The sequence below is a fragment of the Schistocerca cancellata genome, chromosome 5 (assembly GCF_023864275.1).
Source record: "Schistocerca cancellata isolate TAMUIC-IGC-003103 chromosome 5, iqSchCanc2.1, whole genome shotgun sequence".
Lineage (NCBI taxonomy): Eukaryota > Metazoa > Arthropoda > Insecta > Orthoptera > Acrididae > Schistocerca > Schistocerca cancellata.
Genome location: NC_064630.1, coordinates 428,761,708 through 428,781,420, shown reverse-complemented (window position 1 = coordinate 428,781,420; position 19,713 = coordinate 428,761,708). Strand labels below are relative to the sequence as shown.

General features: G+C 43.7%; 1 protein-coding gene across 1 annotated transcript in view; it reads right to left on the bottom strand.

The window, feature by feature from the left end:
- The window catches only part of LOC126188582 (tripartite motif-containing protein 45), a 197,765-nt gene that overhangs the window by 70,695 nt on the left and 107,357 nt on the right, over positions 1-19,713 (bottom strand). The window lies entirely within an intron of this gene.

The following is a 19,713-nucleotide window of genomic DNA, read 5'->3' as shown; positions in this document are numbered from 1 at the left end:
TTAAAAATTCCATCGTCGTTTGGGAACGTGAAGTCTAGGAATGGATGCCGGACATAACCATTTCCAGTCAATGATTGGTCCAGTTCCATGTAAACACAGCTCATACCCTTATGGAGCCACCGCCATCTTGCACAGTGCCTTGTCGACATCTTGGGCCCGTTCCTTAGTTGGGTTTTGCCACACTCGAGTCCTACCATCAGCTCTTAGCAACTGAAATCGGTCTCATCTGACCATGGCACGGTTTTTCAGTTGTCTAGGGTCCAACCGATAAGGTCATAGGCCCTAGAGAGGCGCTGTCGGCGATGTCGTGCTGTTAGCAAAGGCACTCCCATCGGTCGTCTGCTGCCTTAGCCCATTAACGCCAACTTTCGACGCTCTGTCCTAACAGATACATTCGTCATACGTCCCACATGGATATCTGTGGTTATTTCACGCAACGTCGCTTATCTGTTAGCACTGACAACTCTACGCAAGTGCCATTGCTCTAGGTCATTAAGCGAAGGCTATTGGCCACTGTGTTCTTCGTGGTGAGAGGTAATGTCTGAAAATTGGTATTCTCGGCACACTCGTAACATTGTGGATCTCGGAATATAGAGTTCCCTAACGAGTTCCAAAACTGAATGTCCCTTGCTTCTAGCTCAAGCTACCATTCCAAGTTCAGAGTCTGTTTATTCCTGCCATGTTGCCGTAATCACGTCGGAAATCTTTTCACATGAATCACCTCAGTACAAATGACAACTCCGCCATTGCACCCCTGTTTTATACGTTGTGTACGCGATACTACCGCCATCTGTATATGTGCATATCGCCTAATTTCATGACTCTCGTCACTTCAGTGTATGAGACATCGACGAGATGCTGTACAGAGCTTTATTTACACCTGGTGGCCAAAATTGAAAATAATTTTTTCCAGCATAAATCGGTTCCACGCTCATACCTTACGTACAAAGTTTCGGTGCCATATAATAATTACACCCCGCACTGGACCTTCGCAAGTAGCTGCACTTTAATTATAATCACCCGTTACAATATACTGACAGGTCTACAGAAAACAGATTTTTATTGTGCAAACTGGTTGTTCTGTATAGTCTTTGGCTACTTTTGTATATCTTTGTCAACTCAGACCCTTATGGCTTGAAGCCAAACTGTTTATTTGTGTGTTCTGTAAACAAAATTGTGGAAATAGCTTCGAATTCCGTTGAACGCACATTAATTTTAGGATTGCTGTAAATCTATAGTGGTTTTCCACGGTCTGCAAAATCAAACGAGAATAGTAATTGCCAGAAGAAAACCGAGCAATACTATCACTTCTTATTGAAATATATGGAAATATATCTGCAAACATATAAGCTACAATTGTTAAAGAAGTTAAATTCATTAGGCAGTAATTATGGGACGTTCAACGAAAAGCAGAGATGAAGATGACGAGCTACTGAAGCTGACAATTTGACACACTTGATGCCATGTATTTTTTACAAGGGCAACAAATTATTTCTAATTCAGATATAACCTAATTTCAGCGTTAAATACGTATAAACACCTTTCCTTGCCCGTATGCAATGTTTCGAGCTTTCTGTAATAGCAGTAAACTTTTACATCACTTGACTGTAGTGATACTGCACTTACTTCAAAAGAATTTTCTGTGGCCAAACAACATAAGGTTAGTGAGGAACGCTGAGTTTCAAGAATAGTGTCTAAAAAATGAGCGTCCTTTTCCATAATTATGGCCCCTCAGTCCTGCAGCTTGTGAGGAAGTAAATGTGCAGTGTACTATAGTATGGTTTATGTGCCGTGAAATATTTGAATTAACTGCAAGATAACTGTACTATGAGCATCTAGTACATATAGGAGATCACAATGATTCATGAACAGTACTTACAAATGAATGTAAGTATAAAAAATACAATCATATATTTATAAATAGTTGGGTAATTAAATAAGCTGCAGATTTCTTATCAAAATATATATACAAAAATAATTTTGTTGTACATTATAAATCATTGACGATACCTACTGTGAATAGGTGAAATATGTTTGATACACACAAATAAAACATTAGTTGCAAAAGGCGGATTTTTTTCTTCTCTATGTGATAAAGCGTAATATGTGTAATAATTTACAAAAGTAGAGGGTGGGGCAAAAAGAACGCATGAATTTAAAACTACTGTGATTAGGTTTATTTTGATCAGAAATAAAATTTATTTACATTTGTATAACATGTAAGATATCAAATTTCAGAATTGCAATTTTTTAAAGATAACATCGGAAATATGGCGTCATTTTTCGCGCACACACATTAAAAGTCTTACTTTAAAGTCCTGAATAACTTTTATCAAAGTCTCCTGTGAAACAGCAGCCATTTCTTCGCTTATTGCAATGTTCAATCGTTGAGTGAACGAGGCTTGCGACAGTAAATATTGCATTTCAAATGACCCCATCAGAAAAGGCGCAAACCTACAGATCTGGCAGGCAGGTAGGCCGTGGAGACAGCCGAAACGTGAGATCAAGTGGTAGAGGAAACTTTTCTCGAACAGGTGCTATGAATACATCATCCGTGTAGGCTGGGACTCCTTCCTGTTGATCCCCAAAGCCTCAAATTTTGGGCGCAAACAGTTGCATAGTATTGCAAAGTAAAGTTCATAATTTACTGTTACAATAGTGCCACTTCTTATTAAGCTTCTGTACGATCGTAATTGTGTAAGGATGGAACTGTATCTCATAATTAAGGATGCGCTGTAGCGAGTGATGAGGTGTGTCCAAAATGGGAACACGCCGCCTATACAAGGTGATTCAAAAGTAATTGTACAGATTTCGTGAGTGTAACGTATGCATCAAAATAAGAGTAAAATGTTGTATAAAGTTTTTCCTGAAATTGTTTTCTTTGCGAGCTAATGTCATTTGTGTTGGGCATTGCCTCATGGACCGGTACAGGTGTTTGGTGTGTCGGTTCGCCTGCATATCGACTGATGTTGCTTTCTACACCCCTATACACGGTTCGGTGGTTTCTGGCATGAAATGCCTTTGTTTACTTGACATCCGTGTGGTCCGTTGTACTGTGTGGCGCTGCTGTAGTATATCGGCACCACCTGTCACGTACATTCATTCTGTCGGTAGTTCACGGACTGTGTACTGCAGGCATACTTAAATGTTACCCGCGGATATGAACCTGCTTTATGGTTCAGCAGAAGGTGACAACGAGCAGCATGATGGCAGTATATGGAACTGTTTCCAAACATAATAGTACTAAGACATTGGACTTTCAAAGCTGTGGACAGGTGTTTAAGGGAAGATGGCATTCGTGGTGCGCCACGGTTAGGTGGGCGATAAATGGATAGATCAAGCACAACCAGTTGCTTGGCCCGCGAGATCTCCGGATCTTAAACCCCTGGACTTCTACATTTCATCTACATCTACATAGATAATCTGCAAGCCACCGTACGGTGCATGGCGGAATGTACCCTATACCACTACTAGCCATTCCCTTTTCTGTTCCACTCGCAAATAGAGTGAGGGTAAACAATTATCTACATGCCTCCGCGTGAGCCCTAATTTCTCGTACCTTATTTTCCTGGCCCTTACTGTACGTTAGCGGCAGTAGAATGGTTTGGCATTCAGCTTCAAATGAGGGTTTTCTCAATTTTCTCAATAGCGTTTCTCGAAAAGAACGTCACCTTCCCTCCAGAGATTCCCATTTGAGTTCCCGATGCATCTCCGTAACACTTACATGTTGTTCGAATCTACCGGCAACAAATCTAGCAGCCCTACCCTGAATTGCATCGATGTCTTCCTTCAATCCGACCTGGTACGGATCCCAAACACTCGCTCAGTACTCAAGAATGGGTAGCACCAGCGTCCTATATGCGGTCTCCTTTATAGATGAACCACTCTTTCCTACAATTCTCCCAATAAACCGAAGCTGACCATTCGCCAACCCTACGGCAGTTCGCACATGCTCGTTCCATTTCATATCGCTTAGCAACATTACTCCCAGATATTTAAACGGGTTGACTGTGTCAAGCTGGACACTAGTAACATTGTATTCGAACAAGTTTGTTCTTCCTTCCCATCCGCATTAACTTAAGTTTTTCCACATTTAGAGCTAGCTACCACTCATCACACCAAGCGGTTGTCTTGTATCTTCGTACAGTCACTTAACGACGACACCTACCATACACCACAGCATCATCAGAAAACAACCGTAGATTGCTGCCCACCTTGTCCGCGAAATTATTTATGTATATAGACAACAACAGCGGTCCTGTCACACTTTCCTGGGGCACTCCAGACGATGAACACTCGCCGTTCACGGCAACAAACTGGGTTCTATTAGTTACTGCCTTTGGGGCCGTGTCAAGGAGCTCGTATATGGTGTTACAATTTAGAACGTAGCACGACTACAGCAGCGAAAAGAAAACGGCTGTACAACTGTGGAGAATGAGATGAACAGAGCCTGCATCACTCCGGGAGCTGTAAAACATTGAGCATGTCACTGTCTTTGTCTAAATGGAAATTATTTTGAACATGTTCTGGGATAAATGTACAGTACGTAACTGTGTTAAATGTCGGGTCCATTCGTGTCGTTGCTTTCTGAGCAGAATTAATTTTGTGTTGTTTGTTTTGTACTCGTATCCCTACTCTGTTCCACAGCTCTGAAATAAAACAATTTCACACAAAATATCATTTAACATTTCACAATTATTTTGATGCATACCTTACACTCACGACGTGTGTACAATTGCTTTTGAATCGTCCTATATATTGGAGCAGCTAGGACGTTGAAGAACAGACACTCTTACTCTGTCGACATTTTCTGGAGTTCGCGCTTTATGAAGACGACCAGTCGACTTTTTCTTCGTAACTGATCCAGTTTTGCGAAAAGAATTAACCCAACGAAGTACTTTGCTGTGATTAGGCATCGAATCATTACGCTCAACATTGAACTGTGTACGGGAAAACCGTCGAACGTTGATAACTGATCCATTACTTTTGAAATGATGTCCAGCAGTGAAAACACGATGCTGAACGGTCCACTGCGCCATTGTTACTGATACTGAACGCACTAACTGGCAGAGTAATAGCGCTCAGGGGTGGGTTGGGGGGTGGGGGGGGGGGGTGACTGAGTGCTCCCCTCCTCTTCTACTATGCAACTCACGCCAAATCCATATGAGTCCATTTGTGCCACCCAGTTCATAAGGTGAGGGGCTCAAATTTCATCATCTTATTACGTTATGAACTGAATAAGTCCTGAAGGGTTACGGAGAAGGCTGCGAATTGTTACACATATTCTTGAATTTATGCTCCACTTCAAAGCAATCTACAATTAAATTGTTGTAACATATTAAAGGCAGTATTTGACATAAGAGTTAACATTGCAAGAACAAAAATACAAAACAGGGCTCGTATTTTCGTTCCCCATAAAAATTCTCCAAAGTACTATTAATTTAAATATATTTTTCCTCTCTAGTATTGCCAGGCCGTTTCAACACTATGATTCCCTTGAATGTCATGGATGAACAATCTTTTCAAGTTTCTTCAGCCTTCCACAGATTTATTCCATATGAATTTGTATGTCTGTCTATAAAACAGCATGTTTCGGGATAACAAACTAAGCATTTCGTGCAACGAATCTGTTTCTCCCCCCTTGCGTTTTCCCAGACCAAAAAAGTAAGATAATCTTCCTAAATAACAAATTAAATCAGTGTTTAATAATAGTTTCAAATTTCGTCCTCGGAACGAAAACAGGAACCTCACGAGGAACGAAATTACGAACTTCCCAGGTTTATCGTATTGGCCGCTACAGCAATATAGGCCAAACCCTTGATTACATACCAGGAACTACAACACACGACTGACATACAGTCCAATATTTGTACACAAATCAGTGCTCACACTATTAATTTGACTGCTACACTTACTCACCTCGGCATAAAAAAATGAGTTCTTTGTACATGCAAGCTACATGTGCTCCATACAATAAACTCTCTCAACAACATATTGGACAGAGGTCATCACATGTACGTACAGCCAAACACTTGTTACCAACAGTTACCGAAAATTCCTTGGGGGACGAAATTAGGAGCGGGAACGATATTAGGCCTCCTTACCTTAGAATGAGCGAGTGTCTATCCTTCAGAAAGATCTGATGGTCATTTGGTCCGCTTGATGTCAAGTCCATTAGCAAATTTTCACCTATCAGGCTTTCTCTTTTCTTATTCCATACCTTCGTCTATCGACACTTGCACTTTTTCTTTCTGCTAGTGCAAAACCGGCCCAAGGCCAAAATAACAGCTGGCACCCACATCCGTCATGTTTGCACCGCTGATATATGGCATGAAGTTTCCGCAATATTACTTCGCTGTCTCGAGCCAGCCATCAATATACTGTACAGTATTATTGTTCTATATTATTGACAGCCTAGGAACTGCTTTATGTATGTGGTCATAGATACATTTAACACTGAAGTTGTGTAGTGGATGCACCCTTTATAGCTGGCAGGTGCAGCATCATACTGTGGTTGCAGAAGGGGCTAGGGAGAACTAATGGCATGCCTATTCTGTCTTTGGCGACCATTATGGTAACATCTGCTATATAGGATAGAAACCACTGTGTTTCAATAAACGTGAGTAGTAGCGCAACCTTCACGCCACCCCACTTTGCAGTGTTGCCACATTTATTCATGATGTCGGATCCAAGATGGAGGCAGTAGATATGGCAATGTCGCAATGACGTCATGGCGGTAAGTTCACATTTTGGCGGGAAAGTAGGTCAATTGGGCTACCTCCACTAACCTAAGCCTCTCCGCACCCCCAGAAAATGGCGGGAAGTTCAAATTTTGGCAGAAAAAAGGTCACTTGGGGTATCTCCACTAACCTAAGAAAATGGCAGGAAAAAAGGTCACTTGGGCTACCTCCACTAACCTGTCATCTGACCGCCACCTCTCCCTAGGAATTGGCAGGGAGGACTCAGCCAGTGCTGGGCCACTGGATAGGATGGATGTAAGTCTTTATTTTTCATGCAGGGTTTATTTAAATAATTTGTGACAGTAGCTCCATCCAATATGTTCACCATGAGGTCTCGAGTCCAACTGATCTAGTACACAATACTACCACCAGAGGGCAGTCTGAGGAGGGGGGAAATGGCGGGAAGAGGACTCATCCTGTGCTGGAACTGCTGGAGAGAGGAATGAGTGTACTTTATTTATTTTGGAACAATTTATTTAGCGATGAATTTCACGTAGTTCATTTATTACACTGATACAAAACACTCGCTCTGATGTGCTTGGGGTCATTCTGCAAACCTGCAAACCACTCGTAAATTATCGAAATAATGCGGTACACTGATGTACAGACACGCAAACAACTCGTAAATTACCAAAATAATTCATTGCACACACTAAAGAGCTGCAAACTACGCGTACATCACCGAAATAATGTAGTACACTGATGTGCCGACATGAAAACAACTAGTAAATTACCTAAATAATGCAATATACAGTATACAGACCCGCAAACTACTCGTAAACTGTCGAAATAATGCAGTATACTGATGTGCAGACATGAAAACAACCTGTAAATGATCAGAACAACGCATTTAAAACGCTCTTCAGACACGATCACTAATTCTAAACCGTCCAAATAATGCAGTACATTGCATACAGACCTGCAAACTATCCGTAATTTACCGAAATAATGCAGTACATTGATGCACAGACACGAAAACAACTGGTAAATTGTCAAAATAATGCATGTAAAAGGCTCTGCAAACACCCTCACAACGCTTAAACAGTCGAAAATAATGCACTGCATAAGCACTCACTGCATGTAAAAACCGCTTTCGAACTATTGTCAACCACGATGCATCAGCGAATTATTCCAACATGCGCACATGCCGACACTGCACGGGCACTTTGGATGGCCAGCCGGACGCAAGCCAGCGCCGGAGCATAAGCCATCGCTCTCACACCACTGCTGCCTACAGCAAGCAGGTGAAAGTCACATCTATTTTTGGGTATGCGGTTAGAATTATTCAAGTGTTATGCTGACATCACATGTCTCTGAAAATAAGAGACAATTCACCCTCTGGACTCGCAGGTGTTCACCATTCCTGGCGTGATGCCTCTGTACCTGCGGTCCAGCAAAGACCTAATTGCCCAGTGACTCACCCTCACAGTCGCAGCTAAAGGCTCTCAATGTTATACTGACATCACAGGTCACGCTATAGAAATCGGTTCCAATGTTTCCCAGAATAGCACAGGGTGCATTCTTCGTAGCGATCCTAACGGGACATGTGACTTGCGTCTAGCCATCACGCGTTTACCTGCCAAGCTTGGCTGATGCATCACTGTGAAATGTTCACATAGCGACTCAGCATGACAGGTGCACCTAAAAGGTTCTCAGAGTTTTACTGACATCACATGGATATGTAAATAAGAGCAAAGTTGACCTCTAGGAAATCGTAAAGTGTCCCAGAAATGGTTAACGGTCGCTTTTGTAGGAGCTTTCATGATGTCTCAGCTTATCCACAGGGAAATTCTTGTCCTAACAGAACCTGTTTATGAAGATACACCAGAATAACGCTGAATGCATTCCTCTTGATGGTCGTAACGTGGCACCCCATCTGTCATGTGTTACCCTACCTGGAAACCGTTAAGTCCTGCTATCAACAGACATCTCCGAAACGCAAACGTTCTCACTGCTATGTAGAGGCTCCTATGTCCCAGGCGCAAAGGCTGTCTTGTGAATGAATGGAGCATTATGATTGGCTCTAACTGAATTTACCCACAAAATTACTAATGCTGCCGGTGTGTAAGCAATGTCTCCCTTTTTTTCTTCTTTCTGCAGACAAGACCTTCAGTGGCAAAAACTATTTTGTACAGATCGCCACAATGCACTGGCAATTAAACCCTGCAAAAGTGGCCTATAGATCATCAAATACAAAAAGACTCAATCAATTACACTGTTTTGCCACTGAGGATGGAATGTTGAATATTAGAGAGTGAAACCTATGTCCAACCCAGAAATATATCCCTGTGTACCATGTCAATGTAGTAAACATACAGTTCGTATCCTGCACCATATAAAATCGCCCCTTTTGCATCATGCATATAGCTGTCGACCACCAGACACTCGTACATATACCGCGAAGACAGACAGCATAAGCACTAGATTTTTCCCAGATCATCCACTGCAGCCGATGGTCACAAGTCTTGCCCTCCCAAGGCGTGACCAGCGTGAACTCATCGGACCAAAGTCACTCTCAGAACTGTTGTAGAAAGTCGGGCTCGTTTCCCCTCAGCACAAAGGCGTTACTGTTTCTGGCCTCGACCTGCTTGCTTGCTTGCATTCTACACACTTCTCCAGATTCTGGGATTACAAGAACACATGTATTTTCACATGGTTTGCCAGAATATTATACCATTTACGCGATACTTCCCGATATCAAGCACACAGCAATATTGCTCGCACAGTATAATTCCGAAGATATAGACTGGAAATTATTTCTCTAGAAATCCTAAACTTTAGCGAGGTGTAGCGTGCTTTAACCATCGAACTAGAAACTTATCCCATCTGCGAAGACCTTTACATGAAAACTCGAAAAAAATAGAGGAAACTATTATTTCCACCGATTTCAGTGATGTAACAGATTCCAAATCATTCTTATAATTTACAAAGTCAACTAAGGTGTTACTTATATCTAGAGAACCAGCAGATGTGCCTTCCACCTGTCTTTTACCTGCTATATGCACACACCACAATCGATGCCCTCTCAACTAAATAAGGGCGCGAAGTTTGTACAAGCAGTCAACTGGAGAATTTACATGGGAGGGAATAATGGTCCAGCGTAAACACACATCTATATTGAATCTTCTCAAATGCGATCACAAAAGCTATCCAACATATACTAAGTATTAGTTCGCTATTCGGCCGTCTAGAGGACGACACGGTTAAGTCAGCTACATTCCTCCACACCAACAGGCCTCTCCATTCGGACAGCTCCTACCGTTAACCGAAAACGTGAACCATGCCCGTCACAGGCGACTGGCGCAGACAGAATAATCCTAGGAAACTGGCCACATTGATAGTGAGCAGTCCAAATATCTCACGAAATAAGCATCAAACGAAAAAACTACAAACAACGAAACTCATCTAGCTTGAAGGGGGAAACAGGATGCCGCTATGGTTGGCCCAATAGATGGTGCTGCCATAGGTCAAACGGATATCAACTGCGTTTTTTAAATAGGAATCCCCATTTTTATTACATATTCGTGTAGTATGTAAAGAAATATGTTTTAGTTAGACCAATTTTTTCTCTTTGTGATAGATGGCGCTGTAATAGTCACAAATGTATAAGTACGAGGTATCACATAACATTCCGCCAGTACTTCATGACACATTACCCGTGTTAAAATGGACAGTTTACTAATTGCGAAGCCGGCCGGAGTGGCCGTGCGGTTCTAGGCGCTACAGTCTGGAACGAAGGACCGCTACGGTCGCAGGTTCGAATCCTACCTCGGGCATGGATGTGTGTGATGTCCTTAGGTTAGTTAGGTTTAATTAGTTCTAAGTTCTAGGCGACTGATGACCTCAGAAGTTAAGTCGCATAGTGCTCAGAGCCATTTTTGAACCAATTGCGAAAAAGGTCGATATCATCGTGTTGATGTATGACTATTGTGATCAAAATGCCCAACGGGCGTGTGGTATGTATGCTACTCGGTGTCCTGGACAACATCATCCAAGTGTCCGGACTGTTCGTCAGATAGTTACGTTATTTAAGGAAACAGGAAGTGTGCAGCCACATGTGAAACGTCAACCACGACCTGCAACAAATGATGATACCCAAGTAGGTGTTTTAGCTGCTGTTGCGGCTAATCCGCACATAAGTAGCAGACAAATTGCGCGAGAATCGGGAATCTCAAAAACGTCGGTGTTGAGAATGCTACACCAACATCGATTGCACCTGTACCATATTTCTATGCACCGGGAATTGCATGGCGACGACTTTGAACATCGTGTACAGTTCTGCCACTGGACACAAGAGAAATTAGGGGATGATGAGAGATTTTCTGCAAGCGTTCATTTTAGCGACGAAGCGTCATTCACTAACAGCGGTAACGTAAACCGGCATAATATGCACTATTGGGCAACGGAAAATCCACGATGGCTGCGACAAGTGGAACATCAGCGACCTTGGTGGCTTAATGTATGGTGCGGCATAATGGGTGGAAGAATACTTGGCCCACCATTTTATCAATGGCAATCTAAATGGTGCAACGTATCCTGATTTCCTATGTAATGTTCTACTGATGTTACTACAAGATGTTTCACTGCATGACAGAAATGCGATGTACTTCCAACATGATGGATGTCCTGCACATAGCTCGCGTGTGGTTGAAGCGGTATTGAATAACATATTTCATGACAGGTGGATTGGTCGTCAAAGCACCATACCATGGCCCGCACGTTCACCGGATCTGACGTCCCCGGATTTTTTGCTATGGGGAAAGTTGAAGGATATTTGCTATTGTGATCCACTGAGAATACCTGACAACATGCGTCAGCGCATTGTCAATGCATGTGCAGACATTATGGAAGGTGAACTACTCACCGTTGAGAGGAATGTGAGGTTGTCGGACATTATTTTGAGGATTTATTGCATTAATGTGGTATTTACAGGTAATCACGATGAAACAGCATGCATTCTCAGAAATGATAAGTTTACAAAGGTATATGTATCACATTGGAACAACCGAAATAAAATGTTCAAACGTACCTATGTTCTGTATTTTAATTTAAAAAACCTACCTGTTACCAACTATTCGTCTAAAATTGTGAGCCATATGTTTGTGACTATTACAGTGCCATCTATCACAATGCGAAAAAAGTGGTCCAACTAAAACATTCTTTATTTCTTTACATACTACACGAATATGTAATAAAAAATGGGGGTTCCTATTAAAAAAAAACGCAGTTGATATCCGTTTGACGTATGGCAGCGCCATCTAGTGGGCCAACCACAGCGCCATCTGGTTTCCCCCTTGAAGCCAGACAAGTTTCGTTCTTTGTAGTTTTTTCGTTTGACGCTTATTTCGTGAGATATTTGGACCGGTCACGATCAGTGGACCACCCTGTACATTTTATCACGATCATAGTCTCAACTGGACGATAATCGACAATGAGCGAAGTATCGGAAATACATCCTGCTGACATCTGTGGCTCTGGAAATAGAAATATCTGTACCATTTTTATGACTTGACATACTCTTCCCTTTGCTGTCACAGTATTCTGCGTCAAACCCATACCTTCCTATGCACATGTCAGAACACACACACATGCATGTACTTCATAAGCCTGATGCTCAAGGCGAAACTATTACGCATCCCCTACTATTAAGTACACTCCTGGAAATTGAAATAAGAACACCGTGAATCATTGTCCCAGGAAGGGGACACTTTATTGACACATTCTTGGGGTCAGATACATCACATGATCACACTGACAGAACCACAGGCACATAGACACAGGCAACAGAGCATGCACAATGTCGGCACTAGTACAGTGTATATCCACCTTTCGCAGCAATGCAGGCTGCAATTCTCCCATGGAGATGATCGTAGAGATGCTGGATGTAGTCCTGTGGAACGGCTTGCCATGCCATTTCCACCTGGCGCCTCAGTTGGACCAGCGTTCGTGCCGGACGTGCAGACCGCGTGAGACGACGCTTCATCCAGTCCCAAACATGCTCAATGGGGGACAGATCCGGAGATCTTGCTGGCCAGGGTAGTTGACTTACACCTTCTAGAGCACGTTGGGTGGCACGGGATACATGCGGACGTGCATTGTCCTGTTGGAACAGCAAGTTCCCTTGCCGGTCTAGGAATGGTAGAACGATGGGTTCGATGACGGTTTGGATGTACCATGCACTATTCAGTGTCCCCTCGACGATCACCAGTGGTGTATGGCCAGTGTAGGAGATCGCTCCCCACACCATGATGCCGGGTGTTGGCCCTGTGTGCCTCGGTCGTATGCAGTCCTGATTGTGGCGCTCACCTGCACGGCGCCAAACACGCATACGACCATCATTGGCACCAAGGCAGAAGCGACTCTCATCGCTGAAGACGACACGTCTCCATTCGTCCCTCCATTCACGCCTGTCGCGACACCACTGGAGGCGGGCTGCACGATGTTGGGGCGTGAGCGGAAGACGGCCTAACGGTGTGCGGGACCGTAGCCCAGCTTCATGGAGACGGTTGAGAATGGTCCTCGCCGATACCCCAGGAGCAACAGTGTCCCTAATTTGCTGGGAAGTGGCGGTGCGGTCCCCTACGGCACTGCGTAGGATCCTACGGTCTTGGCGTGCATCCGTGCGTCGCTGCGGTCCGGTCCCAGGTCGACGGGCACGTGCACCTTCCGCCGACCACTGGCGACAACATCGATGTACTGTGGAGACCTCACGCCCCACGTGTTGAGCAATTCGGCGGTACGTCCACCCGGCCTCCCGCATGCCCACTATACGCCCTCGCTCAAAGTCCGTCAACTGCACATACGGTTCACGTCCACGCTGTCGCGGCATGCTACCAGTGTTAAAGACTGCGATGGAGCTCCGTATGCCACGGCAGACTGACTGACACTGACGGCGGCGGTGCACAAATGCTGCGCAGCTAGCGCCATTCGACGGCCAACACCGCGGTTCCTGGTGTGTCCGCTGTGCCGTGCGTGTGATCATTGCTTGTACAGCCCTCTCGCAGTGTCCGGAGCAAGTATGGTGGGTCTGACACACCGGTGTCAATGTGTTCTTTTTTCCATTTCCAGGAGTGTATAATACTTGGCCAATAACTGATTGCTGGCTATACGTAATAATGCTGACCGAAAATCAGAGATGGGTGGACATGTCTCAAAAAGTTTTTCTTGCGAGTGGTACCACTGTCTCTTAGAAAGAGAGGTGTAATCGTCTTACAAACCACCATATGTTAAAAAAACACGATCGCAACGACCATATTACTATCACAAGCGGTCTTGGTTCTATAGGTACACACAAGTATTCATTTTAAAAGTTGTACTGGCCTTAGAAAACGAGGTATGTCATTACCTCCGAATGAAGTGGTTTTCCCAGACAAATACTGCAGCACTGAATACAGACGGTGATTGCTGGAGTGTATATTATCAGACCAACAGTGTGGTTACATGTAGCTGACGATGCAACCTCGTGATAAAATAACTGAATTTAGAAAGTGATTCGACTAAGGAACGTGGTATGAAACCAGTATTTGCAACTCCCTCATGCCACTGCTAGATGTTTCTCCAGTATTTGTAACGCATTCTGTCTCGATGTGATGTCACAGGTTCTGCAATACATCCACTGGGTTATATGCGAAGGGTGATTGAGAAGAATCACAAACAGTAGATTGTGTGCTGATTGAGGTCATAAGAAATGTACACTAGCTTTTCATATCTCTAGTGTTACGCTCTTCGGTAGAAATGCTGTCTAGGATTTGCAATCAAGTCTCTCCATTCAACCACATATCTGCATTGTATCCTATAGAGAAGTCCTTTAATGTAACAACCACTAGGGAATCATATTTCCGGCACTCTCGTATCCTGAAACGAGTTACCTTTTTCGAACCTATCAGCTGCAGTAAAATTTTAGATAGTCCCCATGCTTCTTGCAACTGCTGCCATTCCTGCAGCTTTGCGCATGATATTGTTCCAATTTAAGTAGGAACTGAGGAGAAGTCGGAGAGAGCCGTATCTACCACCTTCTGCAACCTGTGTAGAAGCAGAGTGACATGAGTTAGTGCAACAGGATTACGTTTTGACCATTCGGTGGAAATGGGAACATGTTGTCGTAGCTCTGCCAACAGTGTACGACGCGTATGGTCAGCACCAAACGAAGCCTGCTCCTGCAACATGAGGTAGTATAAAAGACAGTACTGGAACTGGGGGAAGGACGAGGATTTTGCTGCTGCATTGTGATGCATCCTCAAACTACATACAAGTACTGCTGTTCAAAACAGATCTGTGTCCCTCAGGGCTCATTCATATCTACGACCCCAACATGCTATCTTCATTATTCTGTATCATCCAACAGAGAAAAATTAGAACTATAAAAGCTCCACTAACTTCATCCGGTAGAGATAAGATTTTTACTGCATCTCTTTCCTCCCTTATATCGAAAACAAATGCTGTCTGCGTGCCGGCATCGAGCACATGTGACGATCCTATTAAGTATACAGCTATTGATCCATTGCACGGACCATCTCCCTGTGACCCTATGTCATTGTTCAAAACATGGTTTTTTTTTTGCTCACTGTAACACTATTTGTACACTGCCATACATTTTGTTTTTTCTACCATAACTTCGAAGTCTGTGTCAGGCTCTAAACTGACGTTAACGTGTTCTGATCCATTGCTTCTTACAGAAAACTAGACATTTCACACCGTAAATCATGTTGTTACTGCTGCTACCATAACACACCACACATGCTGGATGGTTTTAAATAAGAGACAGTTAAAAACATAAGGAATCTGGATGAGTTTGGCGGCGTTGTCAATCGTTTCCCAACTGCTGTCCGAAGGTGATTGTTGACCTATAAATTTAAACTCATCTGTCACAGTGACGGGATAGCTGATGGTTCTGCATTCCATTTCGACTGATTCCTCATATTGCAGTCATGAACGCGGTCACTGTTTCGGTGCTAGCCATCCCCAGAAGTTGTTGCCCCTCCGCCAAAACTCTTTCTCTATCACAGACAAGCGACGTCAGTCAATCATTATGTGATAACCAACAGTATACTGGTGGACGAATGGGATGGAAAAGACACCGTCGATGTACTGTAATAATAAGCATCACAGTTGATAGTGCGAAAAAGTTTAGCAATTTTACAGTAATTTCGCCATCGACCAATGATGCGTCAGCATGTTTCCCAATTTCAGTGTCATCGCTGAGCTGCCCCTCCACTACTTTGCGAGTATCATTGCGAATGTAGATAGATGACTGTGCAGTACGATTATTCATTGTTAATTCTTGAACATATACATCGTCAAAGTATACCAGACAGCACTCTACATATTTCTGGCACCTCGAGCATAGTGCATAATTTACGATCTACCTCTATGCCAATGGGAGTCACAGAGCATTCTCGCTGTCTTAGGATAAAATTAGAGACTGAAAGACTCCCTCGCACTGTCTTTGATCAACCTGCTCTGCAGCACAATTACCGATTTAATCTGCAGCTGACCAGAAGTAGACCGCTACATTTTGCATCTCATGAATGAATGGAGCTTGCCGAGTCCTTGCCCGTCCAAGTCCACAAGATTTCTCCAGATGCGCCCATGTCGAGGAGGTTAGTACCCCTTCTCGGTGTATAGAAACAGATTTGAAAGTGTTGTAATAGCAGACGGTTAAGAAGAACAAGAAACAGGTGGTTTTTATGCATGATAGAGCTCCAGACAGATGGAGTTCGAAACATTCTGCGTAAATCAACTACACTATCAATTTTATAGTATTGTTCTAGTGCCTGGGATCAGTACCAGGAAGGTGTTGGTAGAAGAGAACACAAACACATGCACTCCTAAGGCTACACGGTTCTGCACTTAAAACAGGCTATGATGTTAGATCACTTCAGTTTCTGACCTATCAGTCATGTGGAATGCAGCGCTTTTAATATCCCAATGTAAGAAATATACTTCCAGTGCGTGACATACATCCTTCTTGCAGGTTACTCTACGGTAAACTATGGTAACAAAGTGTAAAGTGAAAAAAACTTCTTTCTTAAAACATCGGCTCTGTGTGATACATGCGCAATATAGCTTTCCAAAGATTTGTAGTATCCACTGTTCACATCCAATCATGGTTCAGAAATTATGCTATGCCCGCATCAGTCCTACATAAAATGGTCATCAGCAACGGAGAATACCTCTTACAAGGAAACACAAAAAAGCTTAGCAGCAGCGTCCGACATGTGAAATTACACGTCATGCTGCCACAAACTCTGTAAAAAGCACATCTGTCAAACAGATGTATACACAGGGATTGCAGCGTCTCACTCCCACCTATCGCTAACTTAAAATCATCTTAGATATGAAACTGAAGTCTCGATTTTATACCCAAGATGCGACAAGGAAATGGAGTACATCACATAAATCTTCGTTTGTTTAGAGGAATGTGTCAAAACAGGATGGCCACATTTCATCACACATGAGATGGAAGTTCTCTGATGACCGAGAGGTTTGCTGTTATCGATCGCAAGTAGACAGTGCTCTAAGTCACAATATGCAGAACACATGGTTGTATACGAGTCAAACACAGGCTATGTCATGCAACTGATGCATCCTGACAGAACAGCGGGAAAAATGGTCAAATGATCAGCAGCAACATCTCCCTCCTTAGAATGCATCATCAGTCCGCCATTAAATCGTTTCTTGTTACAGCTCCATCTCAGTCGATCACCCTGTACACTCTCTGTTATCCTTTAATGCAGCTGCATATATGTTTAGAGGCAGATGGTTCTCTGTTGTCCTGAACAACGTCAAATACAGTAGTCAACTCGTGTGTATCACTGTTACCTCAATAGAAATATAGTAGAATGCTGGCCAGAAATAAAAAGTGACTGTTTCCAATGCTCCCTTCGCTGCCATGTCGACGTTTTCTCAGATTCTTCTTGCTGACACAGCAAGAGCCCTCTGGTGGCAGCATTATGTATTATGTCAGTTGGACTCCAGACCTCATGGTGAACACACTGGATTGAGCTACTGCTTCAAATTGTTTAAATACACACTGAATGCAAAATAAGGACTTATGTTCATCCTATCCCACAGGCTGAGTCCTTTCCCTGCCCATTCCTCGAAAGAGTTGGTGGTCGGATGACTTAGGTTAGTGGAGGTAGTCCAAGTGACCTTTTTGCCGCCATTTTCTTAGCATAGTGGAGGTAGCGCAAGTGACCTTTTTTCTGTCAAAATTTGAACTTCCCGCCATTTTCTGGGGAGGAGAGGGGGAGTGTGGAGGGGGGAGTTAGGAGGGGAGGGTGTTAGATTAGTTGAGGTAGCCCAATTGACCTATTTTCCCGCCAAAATGTGAACTTACTGCCATGACGTCATTGTGACGTTGCCACAACTACTGCCACCATCTTGGATCTGCCATCTTGAATAAATTTGGCAACAATGCAGAGTGGTGTAACGCACAGGTTGCCCTACTACTAACATGTACAGCACAAGAGAAACTTCTATTATACCTTCAAAAAAATGGTTCAAATGGCTCTGAGCACTATGGGACTCAACATCTTAGGTCATAAGTCCCCTAGAACTTAGAACTACTGAAACCTAACTAACCTAAGGACATCACACACACCCATGCCCGAGGCAGGATTCGAACCTGCGACCGTAGCGGTCACGCGGTTCCGGACTGCAGCGCCAGAACCGCTAGACCACCGCGGCCGGCAATTATACCTTATTGAGATAGATATTCCAGTACTTAAAATACACTGACAGAAAAAAAAAGTCGCAGCACCAAGAAGGAGTTGTGCGACATAAAAGAGAGTTGGTAGGCGTTTAAGATGTTGTCTATTCCAGTTTCGCGCCAATAGCATAAGAGTGGGACAAGTAGTGCCACTATGAGGATACAAATCAGGTTTGCCTTAAATACACGCTGTAACGGTCGTGAGTGTTAGTTACTGAACTGATGTTACTAAAGAATGAATTTAAAGACAAAGACGCCATTATCAGCAACTCATTGCGTTTAAACGATATTGTGTAGTAGGGCAGAAGCTGAATGTTCCTTCTGCAGTACTGCAGAAAGACTTGGCAGGAATATAACCACTGCATATGGCGGCAGTAGAGGTCACGAGAATGTAAGGTCGAAGAAGAGCAGGCTCCGGAACCCCAGGTTGTACTACAAGAAGGAAGGCCATCATGTTTGGCGTATGACTCTGCCGCCTTGTCCTGCATCTGGAGCAGCAATTTGAGCAGCAATAGGCACCACAGTGACACAACGAACTGTTACAAATCGGTTACTTCAAGGACATCTCCGGGCCAGACGCCCTGCAGTGTGCATTCCACGAACCCCAAGCCACTGCCATTTGCAACTTTAGTGCTGTCGAGCAAGAGCTCATTGGAGGGCAGGGTCAAGGTCTGTTGTGTTTTCTGATGAAAGCTGATCTGCTTTGATGCCAGTGATGGCCGTCTGTTCGATAGAAGGAGGCCAGCTGAGGACTGCAATTTAGACTGTGGATCAATGGAAGCGCGTCACCTGGTCAGATGAATTACGTTTCTGGTTACACCAGATCTATGGTCGTCCGGATACGGTGTCATTCAGGCAAACGTCTGCTTGAAACATGCACTGCATCACACAGACCCTTAGAGGCAGGATTATGCTATTGGGGGGGGGGGGGGGAGGGGGGTGAACGACATTCATCTGCGCTTACATAGGACCTGTACTAGTATTAGAAGGCACCATGACAGCTATGGAGTATTGCGGATTACCTGCATCAGTTCACGCTTGACATCTTTGCAGACTGAGAGTACAACTTCCAGCAGGATAACATTAGGTTTCACAAGGTGAGAACTGTGCTGCAACGTTTTGAGGAGCATGGCAGTGAACTCACGATTATGTCTTGATTGCCTGTTTTCCTGATCTGAACCAACACTTCTGAGACGCTATCGGTTGCCAGCTCCATATCTACAAACCAACGGTCCGTAACCTACAGGAATTGTGTGACCTGTA